General features: G+C 45.5%; 1 long non-coding RNA gene across 1 annotated transcript in view; it reads right to left on the reverse strand.

Moving 5' to 3' along the window:
• Positions 1-298: 298 nt before the first annotated feature.
• LOC142819081 (uncharacterized) overlaps positions 299-13,002 on the reverse strand; it is a 118,767-nt gene continuing 106,063 nt past the window's right edge. The window contains exon 2 of the long non-coding RNA XR_012896778.1: positions 299-518. This is a non-coding gene — a long non-coding RNA (uncharacterized LOC142819081). The remainder of the gene's footprint in view (positions 519-13,002) is intronic.

A 13,002-nucleotide genomic window follows, 5' to 3' on the forward strand; every position in this document is an offset into this window, starting at 1 on the left:
GAGGCTTCATGTGGGCAGTGCCCCGACCTTAGTCAATTAAATGGAAGTTTTGCCATTAATTTCAGAAGGCCTCTTCTCTCACCTGATCTCCTAAAAACTTCTGACAGGTGGCAATGAGTGTCCCTTTAGCATGCATTTCACGGTTATTATTTATATAATGATCCAATACAATGTGAGATAAAACATCTCCTTTAATGTTCACCAGATTTTTGCCCTTGCCTTACAAGCTTCAGAACCAGTAGTGTAAGGTTTCTTTTATCCATCCATTTATAGTTAAATAATTCATAAAACTGTCTCATTAAATGTGTGTTGAATATTTATTTGGGCACATGATGCGTTGAAAGATAAGCTTCATTCTCAATTCCCTTTGCGATAATCAGCTAATTGGGTATCAGCAGAGGAGTAGCCTTTTCAGCATGTTGCCAGTTGGGTTTCGATCCTCTTCTAACAACACCGGTACACAGTGGCAGCACAGATGATCTCAAACCATCATGCAGCTTTGCCCAACCCAAGCTCATCTGTAAAGACGACAAAACAGAGACAAAGAACGTGATTATGAGGCTCACTCTTAATTCTTCATACTGTCTTCATGTTGGCGCCAGGAATTTGCTGGAAAGACCCTACTGAATCATCATGTAATAACCACTAAAAACCTGTTTCCCTTGGACTTTAAATGCACACCACAGTTCATCTTACAAGGGCAGCAGAGATAAAACTCAGCAGTCCCAGCTTCAAAGACAAAGGTCCTGACCATTTGCACTAAAGGAGAACCACCACCAGCTGCAAGATTTATAGGGCCTATGACACAGTGAGTCAGTTCTGACTTCATCCAGAAGAGGGCAGTAGAGTCACATGCCTAAGTGTCCAGTAAGGTAGTTGTCACGGTGGTAATCATGACAATCAGTAGGTAACACCTCAGCAATCGAAAACACGTTTATTTCCTGACCAGAATTGCTCTCTTCTTGGCATCTGCACATCAATTTGTTACTGTAGAATGGCTCTGGAATGCTGGGGTGTGTGTACATGTTTATTATTGGAAGGTTGTTCATAAAGGCCCGTTAGTCTTGGAAGACCAACAATTGTCTGATTTTTTAAAAAGAGACTATTGTTTGGGTAAAAAAAAACAAAATATGGAAATTGGAAAAAAAAAGAGAAAAGGGAGGGAAAATTCTGGGACAATCTTGAAATGTTCAAGGGACAAATCCCGCATTCCTTGCATACATAAAATGCCCATTGACTTCCATAGGAGTTGCAGATGCAGTTTCTCAATGAAGCAGGTGCATGCTTCTGACATGTTCCACAAGACAAGACCTGACAATTTAGCACCTGGGAGAGATTTACCTATTCCTAGCACTGTCAGATCTTTGGCAGCTGCTAAAAATGCTCGCGGAGTGAATGAACGGAAGCGCTTTTGGGTAGCACCGTCTTTCAAAGTTGTCAACTCCACTTTTAATAGCGATTCATTAAAATAATATTGTATGTAAAAATGTCAGTTGTTTTAAATGCTTCCTTATTGCCAAAATGAGGAGAGGTGATAAAAAAAACTGAGCTAAACTTTTCTCAGTAGGAAGCACAGTTTCACTGGAACCAAAGGGTTTAATGGAAACTTCACTGAATCAGACATGTCCATCAGAAAGGAAATTCCCAGAGGGCACCCCACAAAAATCAAAAGCACACTGAGGGCAAGTCTCTGCTCGAACACAAAGATCCTATATATTAACAAAAATAAGTGTTGACAAATTTCAGAAGAAACAATGCGTACAGTAGCTCCTTAAAGACTAACTATTTTATTACGGCACAAGCTTTCATGAGTGGCAACTCACTTCATCAGATGCGTGAAATGAAAGACAAAGGAAAGAGATAGCAGAGATGGGAGTGTGTCATCAGAGCTAATTCAATCAGGGTGGATGTGGATAAGAATGTGAAAATGCCAAAAGTGGGAAATGAGTTGTTGTGATGCAGTTCATAGACTCAGATTCTCCCTTCCCTGTTCACACTCAGGAGCATTTTAAAAGCATTTCCATTGATTTTGGTGGGACAGTCTATGGAATAGTGTGCTAATTAATGCAGATCTGGACCAGAGTTCTATTCCATCATATTTATGAAAACTCAGTATCGTTTGACACTAAACATGAAGCTTGGTGCCAATCTCATTCATACCACTTGTACACCAGTGTAGCTGCATTGACTTCAGTAGGAACATGTCTTGTTTTCAGCAGTGTAAGGGAAAGGGAGGGGGGGAATTAAGTACCAAAAATCTGACTGCCAATTTTCATTTAAATGTGTTTGGAGGAGTCAGTTGTAACTCAAGAAATAAGGTGATTTTCCTTTTGCACTTAAGAACATAAGAAGGGCCATACTGGGTCAGACCAAAGTTCCATCTAGCCCAGTATCCTGTCTGCTGACAGTGGCCAATTCCACATGCCCCATAGGGAGGGATCACAACAGGGAATCCTCACGTGATCCCTCCCTCACCCACCTCCAGAGAAACAGAGGCCAGGGACACCATTCCTACCCATCCTGGCTAATAGATTCATGGAGGTTACGTACATCAATGGCTATGTAGCTCTTTTTTGAACCCTGTTAAAGTTCTAGCCTTCGCCACATCATCTGGCAAGGAGTTCCACAGGTTGAGTGGGCACTGAGTGAAGAAAAACTTCCTTTTGTTTGTTTTAAACCTTCTGCCTATTCATTTCATTTGATGACTCCTAGTTCTTTTATTTTGGGAATAAGTAAATAACTTTTCCTTATTCACTTTTCCCACACCAGTTATGATTTTATAAACCTCTATCATATCCCCCCTTAGTTTCTTCTTTTCTAAGCTGAAAAGTCCAAGTCTTTTACATCTCTCTTCATATGGGACTCATTCCAAACCTCTCATCATTTTTGTTGCCCTTTTCTGAATCTTTTCCAATGCCAATATATCTTTTTTGAGATGAGGTGACCACATCTGTACGCAGTATTCAAGATGTGGGCGTATCATGGTTTTATATAGAGGCAATACGATATTTTCTGTCTTATTCTCTATCTCTTTGTTAATGACTCCCAACATTCTGTTTACTTTTTTCACTGCCGCTGCACACTGATGAGCGGATGTTTTCAGAGAACTATCCACAATGATACAAAAGATCTCTCTCTTGAGTACTTGTAGCCAAATTAGTCCCCATCGTATTAAAAACTGGGACCTTTAAGGGATATTGCATCATTGCCAGTCTTTCTTGGTCCTAAATTATCTTAAAAATGAAATGACAGACTCCTCATACTTTTCATATAATTAAAATAAATTTGGAACCTTAAGCACAGGCTGTGCTTAAAGAAATTATGGTGTAATTAATAAGTTAGTTCAATGGTTGTTGTACCTAATTACAGTTATATAAGCTACAAAGCAGGTCTAGTCAACAGTTCAAATAACTTAAGTGGGACTGTTGTGAAAAAGGTAAAAGCCGAACCACAACCTCTCTCTCCCGCTAATTTCCATACAATAATTCTGTGGAGTGTATGAGTGAGATTGTCAAAGGCTGGAGATGGATGGCAGGAGAGGGATCGCTTGATCTTTACCTGTTCGATTCACTCCCTCTGGGACACTTGGCGTTGGCCACTGTCGGCAGACAGAATACTGGCCTGGATGGACCTTTGGTCTGACCCAATATGGCTGTTCTTATGAGATTGGACAAGTGTGGAGAACGTGCTTTTGGCAGATTACTTAGCCCAACTCTCCCTGCCCTTTCTCACCACAGCAGGTTGGGGCCAGGTGAGAAGTGTCTCCCCATAGCCACTGCAGCTACAGTGGGCACAGCGGGGGGAGGGGGGCATGTCCCCTGCTCCCCAGACTGAGTGAGGAACGCAGCAAACTGTGCACTTTCCCCTCGCTCCCTGATGAAGGGTGTGGGAGGGTTGGGATTGGGGCAGTCCTGGATGGGAGGAGAGGCACCTCCCCTCCCCCCCCCCCAGCCAGCCCTTTTCATCTGCCTGGAAATTCTGTCCCTTTTCTGTATAATTGTATAAGGAGTGAGCCCATTCTAGGCATATCCCATTTTCCTGGCATAACCAAACCATGACGTTGCTTTACATTATGATAAGAGGTATTTGGTAGTCCTAACTCTTACCATTTAGGAGCAGGTCTTGAACAGACAGACGGATGGATGGGCAGACAAACTCTTTCAAATACATGCTACGTTCATTGAACATTCTGTCTTTTCTGCATTGCTGATGATTCTACCATTTCTCTCTAAGGGTGTGTCTGAACTACATGGCTCCGTCAATGGAGCCATGTAGATTAGGCTGATCGGCAAAGGGAAATGAAGCTGCAATTTAAATAATCGTGGCTTCATTTAAATGGCTGCTGCGCTGAGCCGACAAACAGCTGATCAGCTGTTTGTTGGCTCAGTGCGCTAGTCTGCACGCTCCCGCGCCAACCTGAAATCCCTTTATCGACCTCCCCGTTATGCCCCGTAGGATGAGGTTTACCGGGGAGGTCGATAAAGGGCTTTCATGTCGACAGGGGAGCATCCAGACTGCCCCGATCTGCCGACAAACAGCTGATCGGCAGAGCGGGGCAGCCATTTCAATTTAAATGAAGCCGCGATTATTTAAATTGCGGCTTCATTTCCCTTTGCCAAACAAACAAATCTACATGGCTCTGTCGACGGAGCCATGTAGTCTAGACGTACCCTAATAGTGGAGCAATACTAGTATCAAGACTCTTTTTGTTATTAGCACGTTTAAATTCTTTCCTAGAATCCTTTAACTTTGCTGGCGATGGAGATTTCTTCTTGTGTCCCTTTGCTTCCTTGTCTTCTATAGTTAAAAGCTCATGATCCATATTCATTATGGTCAGCTTCTCCTCTCTTCCAATGTTATAACTACCTTCACTTCTCCTTTAAACCAGATCCATTTTTATCCACTACAGCTTTCTTCCTCAGCTGTGGCAATTGACGTAGCTGAAGTTGCGTAGCTTAATTCAGATTTTGCCCTGCAGTGTAGATGTGCTCTGAGATACCAGTGCTAGGCGAAAATGTTCCAGGACAGCTGGCATACTATGGAAAATTGGGCTTTTAATTATATGGAAATGTTCATGGAAAGTGTCTGGTTTCTGGGGATGTTTTTGAATTTTCATCCTCCCCCAGCCCCCCCCCCAACATTCTCAGTTTTCATTTTTTCTAGCAAAAAAACTACCGCAGAAGTGAAGCTAGCTATACAAATAGAAGAAAGGGAAAGCTAAAATATTAATATGAATCAGAACTTCATAATTATAGCGGATTGATAAGGGAAGCAAAGGGAAGGCTATGACCAGCAGAATTCTACTAGCACTTCTGGAGAAGTCTTTAAAGGCAGTTGGACTCAAGGACTAAACCCAGTGGCTACGTATAGACTGGCCCCAAATTCCAGAAAAGGGAATAAAGCCCTTTTCTGGAGGATCTCTTATTCCTACCTGAATAAGGCCAGTCTAGACGCTTTTTTCCGGCTTTTCCCCAAGCCGGAAAAAAAGCGGCGGACATGTTTATTTAAATCCGCGGGGGATATTTAAATCCCCCACGGATTTCCCTATGCTGACTTACCTACTTTGCATCCCTTTTCTGGAATTTGGGGCCAGTCTAGACGTAGCCTACCTGGCCCTCCTTCACATAACACTGGCACGACCCTTTCCCACAGTAAGTTAATTGAAGTTTAAGGTAATGCATTAGCAGCTTTGTGGTGCTCTGATGCTGCAAATCAACTGTAAGTCTAATTAAACTGGCCTACGCCTTCTGGCAGCTTTATAGTCACCAACACACCAGAGCAACCTGCTCTTGAAAGTTTAAATATAAACAAATATTTAAGATCAGTACTACATGTCTTCAAGTCATTTGAAGTATTGCATGGTAGCATTCTCTTTGCATTAGTTTATTGTTCATATATGATCTTTTAAATGAATTGAGAATTAAAGGAAATTATCCTGTACCAGACAAAAACCTCTATTAAGATGCAGTTAAAGTTGAGTGCATATTAGTGATTTAATGGTTTAAAAAAATTAGGATGCCATAACTATCCCAAAAGTAAGCCTTATAAACTCAGGAAATTCAGAGGTAAGTTTACTCTGAAGAGAAATCCAAACAAAGTGAAGGTATGCATATGTATCATTTAAAAACACTCAAACAATCTTAACTCTGCCCTGGAGTGACACCATGAGGGATGAAAAAAAATCTTAACATTTAACTTTTTAAAAAATCTGGAACCACAAACAGTAAAATGCCTTAATCATGATCATAAAGGTACTGAACGGTATCACTACAGGACAGAGCTACGGTTCTCCATTCCCAGATGTGGATTGTTTCAAAATAAAACCCCGGCACTTCACGAAGAGCAAAAGATATCACTGACATTCTCATGCCCTTTCTGAATATTTGGGCTCACAAAACAAATGACTCAACTTCATCGGTATCTGCGGGAGAGGTTATCTTGTTTCTGCCAAAACCATGTGCAGAGGGGCCACCAAACTGCTCTTATGCTACATGTTTGATGATGTAACCAGTGACCACAAAATGCCAGCCTTAAGTAGAAACATTATGAACTTCAATATTCCTTCACATGCATTTTACATCCATCTTATATTCTTCCAGAGTTGTTTCTGATTTACAGCAGTGTAAATGAAAGATCTAAAGCAGTGGTCACCAACCAATAGATCGGGATCTACCAGTAGATCTTGGAGCCTCTGACAGGTGACCCTGACCGGTTTGGCAAGGAAGCTATCAATGACTGGCACTTATTTGCCCACTGTCATGCTGCTCCTGCCCTCTGCCTTGGATCTGCCCGCCCCCCTCCCCGGAAGCCTCCTACTTGCTGTGCAGGGTATGTGAGGGAGAAGGGGGGGCACTGATGTCAGAATGTCCCTCCCTCCCACTCCTGTACCCCATCTCTACACAGGGCGCTTGGCAATGCAAATCTCTGTCATTCTCACAACAGGAGCGGCCCTAGACGAGCTGCCAGCAACTGGCGCCCTAGGTGAAATGCGCGATCGGCACCCCCGCCTCCAAACCCCTCAATGCCATTTAACTTTGGCACCCTAGGTGCCTGCCTAGTTTGCCTCTATGGACGGGCTACCACTGCTCACACAGTGTGTGTGTGTCTGTGATTCTCACAAACACGCACTGTCCTTCCCTCTCCTCTCCTGACCCAACACACACATGGGGGGTTGTTACTACTTTTCCTGCTTGCAAAGTAGGTTAGTTTAGGTTTGTGACTGGTCTGTGCCTTTCATACCTTTCGTTTCTCTCTTACGCTTACATTTAATTCTTTGAGCAGTGAGTTCTAAAATGCCAAACCTGCCGTGGTTGGAGTCATTATCCCTGTGGGAATTGGACGTGGAAGTGGCTGGCATGTCTTTGAAGCCCCAGAGAAAGGCAGAGCAGTGGGTCTCCACATGCTGCCCTTGCCTGCAGACACCACTTCTGCCATTCCCATTGATTAATAACAGGGAATCGTGGCCAGTAGAAGCTGTGGGCTCAGTGCCTGTAGATGAGGCAGCACATGGTGCTAAGGAGCCATTGCTGTCCATGCCAGCTGCTTTCAGGCGTGGTGCAGAGCCAGGGTAGGAGTAAGCTGCCTTACCCCACTGTTCCACCACCTGGAAGCTGTCTCAGTTAAACGGTGTCCAGCCAGAACCTCATTCCTGAACCCCTGTCCCAGCCCTGAACCTCCTCCTGCACTCAACTTCCTGCCCCAGCTGAGAATCCCCCTGCACCCAGACTCCTTCTCAGAGCTTGCACCCTGAACCCCCCGGACTCTCCATCCCCTGCCCTGGGCTAAGCCCAGGGACCTTTCCACACCTCTTGTCCTAAGACTAGAGCCTACACCCCAACCCCCTACCCCAGCCCGGTGACAGTGAGTGAGGATGGGGGAGGAAGAGGGTTGGAGGGAGCACAGTGAGGCCTTGGAGAAGGGGTGGAGCAGGGGCGGGACCTCAAAGAAGGGGCGGGAAGGAAGCTGGGCAAGGATATTTGGGTTCGAGGTAGATCTTACATTGCATTTAAACTGAAAAAGTGATCTTGTGGTTAAAAAGGTTGGAGACCCCTGACCTAAAGCATCCAAGTCAGATCCCCGCACTAAACCTAGCAAATTGCGTAGGGTATATTCTAAAAGTGTAACCCTTGTTGCCAGTAAGCGACTGCCAGTATCAGTGACCATCCCGTTCCAGGGTTCAGGAATACCCGCTCAGACCAGGCAGAGAGCATGAATTTGGTACCTGCACTTGTTAGGTGCATGGCCACCTCCATCAGAGGCAAAGCAGAGGCAGCAGGAAGGGCACTTAAAGAAGCCCTGCCCCATGATGTCATCAGATCAGCACAGACCGTGCCCAGTGAGACCAGTGCTGTGCGGCGAGGGAGAGGCAGCCCTAGTCCAGTTACCCCACTTGGAGCAGAAGCATGGCACAGTCCCATGGCCACTTGAGCCCGGAGGGGGAAGGGAAAGGGGAGATGAGGGGAAAGGAACGGAGAGATTCAAGAGGCAGCAAGGGCAGAAGAGGAGAGGGAGCCAGGGGAGAACCCGGGAAGAGGTACAGCATGTGCCTGTTCCCGGGCTGATATGCAATTGACGTGGGACTCCCAGTAGGGCGAAGATGGCTTGTTGGTACATGAACAAGGGAACTAAGTTGGGAAAACTCTTAAATCAGGAAAGCTGTGAAGATTCATCCCACCGTTAAGTTCCAGGACCCTAGTGATCACAGAATCATAGTGCTGGAAGAGACCTCAGGAGTCATCGAGTCCAGCCCCCTGCCCAAGGCAGGACCAATCTCAACTCAATCAACCCGGCCAGGGCTTTGTCAAGCCGAGACTTAAACACCTCTAGGGATGGAGATTCCACCCCCTCCCTAGGGAACCCAGCCCAGTGCTTCCCCACCCTCCTAGGGAAATAGTTTTTCCTAATATCCAAACTAGACCTCTCCCACTGTAACTTGAGACCATTGCTCTTTGTTCTGCCGTCCATCACTACGTCCTCTTTGGAACCTCCCTTCAGGAAGTTGAAGGCTGCTATCAAATCCCCCCTCACTCTTTGCTTTGACTAAACAAACCCAGATTCCTCAGCCTCTCCTTATAGGTCATGTGCTCCAGCCACCTCATCATTTTAGTCGCCCTCCACTGGACCCTCTCCACTGCGTCCACATCCTTTCTATAGTGGGGGGCCCAAAATTGGACACAATACTTCAGATGTGGCCTCACCAAAGCCGAATAAAGGGGAATAATCACTTCTCTGGATCTGCTGGCAATTCTCTGCCTAATGCACCCTAATATGCCATTAGTCTTCTTGGCTACAAGGGCACACTGTTGACTCATCTCCAGCTTCTCATCCACTGTAACCCCCAGGTCCTTTTCTGCAGACCTGCTCCTTGGCCATTTGGTCCCCAGCCTGTAACAATGTTTGGGATTCTTACATCCCAAGTGCAGAACTCTACACTTGTCTTTGTTGAACCTCATCAGATTTCTTTTGGCCCAGTGCTCTAATCTGTCCAGGTCACTCTGGATCCTATCCCTGCCCTCCAGCGTATCTACCTCTCCCCCTAGCTTAGTGTCATCTGCAAACTTGCTGAGGGTGCAATCCATCCCCTCATCCAGGTCATTAATAAAGATATTGAACAAAACCGGTCCTAGAACAGATCCTTGGGGCACTCTGTTAGAAACCTACCACCAACTGACATCGAGCTGTTGATCACTATCCGCTGGGCCCAACAGTCTAGCCAGCTTTCTATCCATTTATCCAACCCATATTCCCTCAGCTTACTGGCAAGAATATTGTGGGAGACTGTATCAAAAGCCTTGCTAAAGTCAAGGTCTATCACATCCACTGACTTTCCCATGTCCACAGAGCCAGTTACCTCATCATAGAAGCTAATCAGATTGGTCAGACAGGACTTGCCCTTTGTGAATCCATGTTGACTATTCCTGGTCACTTTCCCCTCTTCCAAGTGCTTCAAAATGGATTCCTTGAGGACGCCCTCCATGATTTTTCCGGGGACTGAAGGAAGGCTGACTGATCTGTAGTTCCCTGGATCATCCTTCTTCCCTTTTTTAATGGGATGGGGTCATCCAGGGGCTAAGGATGTTAATGAGTGGGTATTTGGCTAAGCGAATAGTCGATACAATTTTTATCATCTACACCGTTAGTCGAGAAGGGGAGATGCTCTGCAGAGCTGCAGTGGGCGGCTCCTAGAGCCAGTGCAAGCCAGGACTGAGTAGTCCCAGCTCGTGCCGGCTCCGGGACCGCTATGGCTCTGCCTTTTAAATGTAGTAAGAGCCAGGTGGCTGGACCTACCGGGTCCTGGACCTATCCTGCTGCAGGGGACTGCTCGGTCCTGGCTCACACTGGGTCCCGAACCTACCCCACTGCAGGGGACTGCTCAGTCCCGGCTCACCCCAGGTCCTGGATCTACCCTGCCTGGCTCTTACTACATTTAAAAGGCAGAGCTGAAGCAGGGTAGGTCCTGGACTGGGTCCAGCAGCCCCGGTTCATGGCAGCCTGGGCTGACCATAGATAGGGGCTGCTGCCGGAGTAGCCTTTGCCCACAGCCAGTTGACAGAGGCTGCTTCAGGCTGCCACAGACAGGGGCTGCTTTGTGGCAGCCTCCCCTACCTCTGCCCCTGCCCCAATCTCACTTCTGCCGCTGATAGATAATAGTGGGGGGGTGCATGCAGCAACACAGAGATGGTGCTGGGGGGGACCGGCTTTGATACAGAGGCAGCAAGTGGGGAGAAGCGAGTACTCGACTACGTTTTTACATCCCTGTCAGGGCAGGGCATGACGGGCTTAGAAAAGATGGCAAGGATACGAAACCACTCTGCACTCCATGGCCTTAGCGCCGGTGACCTCCCAGACTGCAGAGCAAACAGCCTCCTTCAGAACAGAATATACCAACCCGCCATAAAAGCCTAGGCACCAACTCCACCAGGGGAAAGAAACCAGTGGGTGCTCAGCAACCACCAATCACAGGCCAATCAGTGGTGGATTGAGGGAGAGAGTTTCTGCGGGAAGGGGCAGAAGTTGGCATCTGTGCGTAAAAAGACTGCCAGGTATCCCCAGAGAAACAGACCAGATCATGGCAGGTCCATAATCAAAATGTTCTTACTTCCAGAACCCTCACCAAAGCTACATCTAGACTGCAGGCTTCTTTCGGAAGAAGCTTTTCTGGAAGAGCTTCCAAAAAAACTTCTTCCAAAAGAGAGCGTCCACACACAAAAGCGCATCGAAAAAGCTATCTGCGTTTTCAACAGATAGGGTGTATCTAGACTACAGGGTTTTGTTGACAAAAGCGGCCTTTTGTTGACAAAATTATACCTGTGTCTACATTACTGCCAAGTTCTGTCGACATAACGTCAACAGAACTTGGCAGTTTTGTCGATTATGGTAAACCTCATTCTATGAGGAATAACACCTTTTGTCGACAGAGTTCTGTCGACAGAAGGCATTATTGCATCTACACTGTCCTTTGCGTCTACACGCTCATGTCGACAAAGTGGCTTGCTTTGTCGACAGAACTGGATGTCGTCTAGATGCTCTTTGTTGACAGAGGCTTTGTCGACAAAAGCCTGTAGTCTAGACGTACCCATAGTATCCTTTCAGTGTGGATGCTCTCTCGCATGTAAGCTGTGATTACTATGGATGGAGTGGTCACCAGGGCATCTGTGCTTTTTCCTCTTTCCTCTTCTTTCGAAAGAACTCCATCTTCCCCGTTCACACATGCCTTTTTCCAAAAAAGCTCTTTTGGGAAAAGGCTTCTTCCTCATAGGAAGAGATTTAACAATGTTGGAAAACCCCTCTCTGTTCTTTCAATTTTTTTCAAAAGACCACGATTGCAGTGTGAATGTAAGTGAAGTTTTTCAGAAAAACGGCCATTTTTTTTAAAAAAACCTCTGTAGTGTAGACATAGTCCAAGAGTGAGATCTGGAAAAACTAGAGTCCTACAGGATCTAGAGTCTAGAATCAGTGATCACTGTCTGGAAGAAGAAAATGGGAGACAAACTACCATGGAAACCCAGAAGTGAAGGATTGTGCTGCCGAGGCAACAGAGGAGATATAGAAAACTAGAGACATTTTCTGCTCCTTTCTCCCTCGGGATTGTGGAAATGATTTCCTCACAGCATTAACAAAAGACTTTCCAGCAAGAAATGAGGGAGTAAAACATAGCCTGACTCTAGGAGAAGGAAAAGGGAGTGTAGAGATAGTTACATTCACATACAGAACCTCCCAGAGTCTAATTCCATAAGACAGAGAACGGGTTGGAGAAAGGAGATATTATCTCCTATGGACCAAGAGGGAACTGAAGCAGAGAGCAATTAAGTGACTTGCCCAAGGTCACAAAAGGAATCTGTCAGGCTGAGCCCAAAGTCCCAAGCCTGCATTGCAGCAACAAATTCAGCCATCCCTCCCCAAGCAGGAAGAGTTCCATTCTGTCTTTCAGGGACACCACCCTTACAGGTGCCTTCAATTATAAATGTTAATAACCCGACTTCTGCTTTGCTGTCTCAGGCGTATAATTGGCAAATGCCTCACGTCAGTCCCCGTTTCAGATGTGTCCAGCCATCTGTTAATGGTTTTCCTGAGGTTACCTGTACAGATAGATCTTTTGAAAGTAATCTAAAGCACATGTGGTTTTAAGCGAGATGTTAATTAGAAACATTTATAGTGCCAAATGTATGATTAATGCACAGGGTTTAATTGAAGTGAACCAGCAGTCTTGAAATCTGCTTTCCTTTCCTGATGGAAGAGTTTGGGTAGAGGTAAAGATTTTTTACAAAAATAAATAAAGGCCAGAACCACAGCAAATGTAAGTCAACAGAGGCGATTTATATTAACTTAAGATTGGGTTCAAAGGCTGTGGATTATAATAAAAAAAACCAGAACACTGACCTTAATATTTCCTTATTAAGCAACATAGCTGCAAGGGATTTTGAAAAGATGATTAAGGCTGCTCAGCATTATTGTTATTAAGATGTCTTATTTGTGATGCCATTTTAATTTGCCTAGCAGTAA

Source organism: Pelodiscus sinensis, chromosome 20 (genome assembly GCF_049634645.1).
Source record: "Pelodiscus sinensis isolate JC-2024 chromosome 20, ASM4963464v1, whole genome shotgun sequence".
NCBI classification, from domain to species: domain Eukaryota; kingdom Metazoa; phylum Chordata; order Testudines; family Trionychidae; genus Pelodiscus; species Pelodiscus sinensis.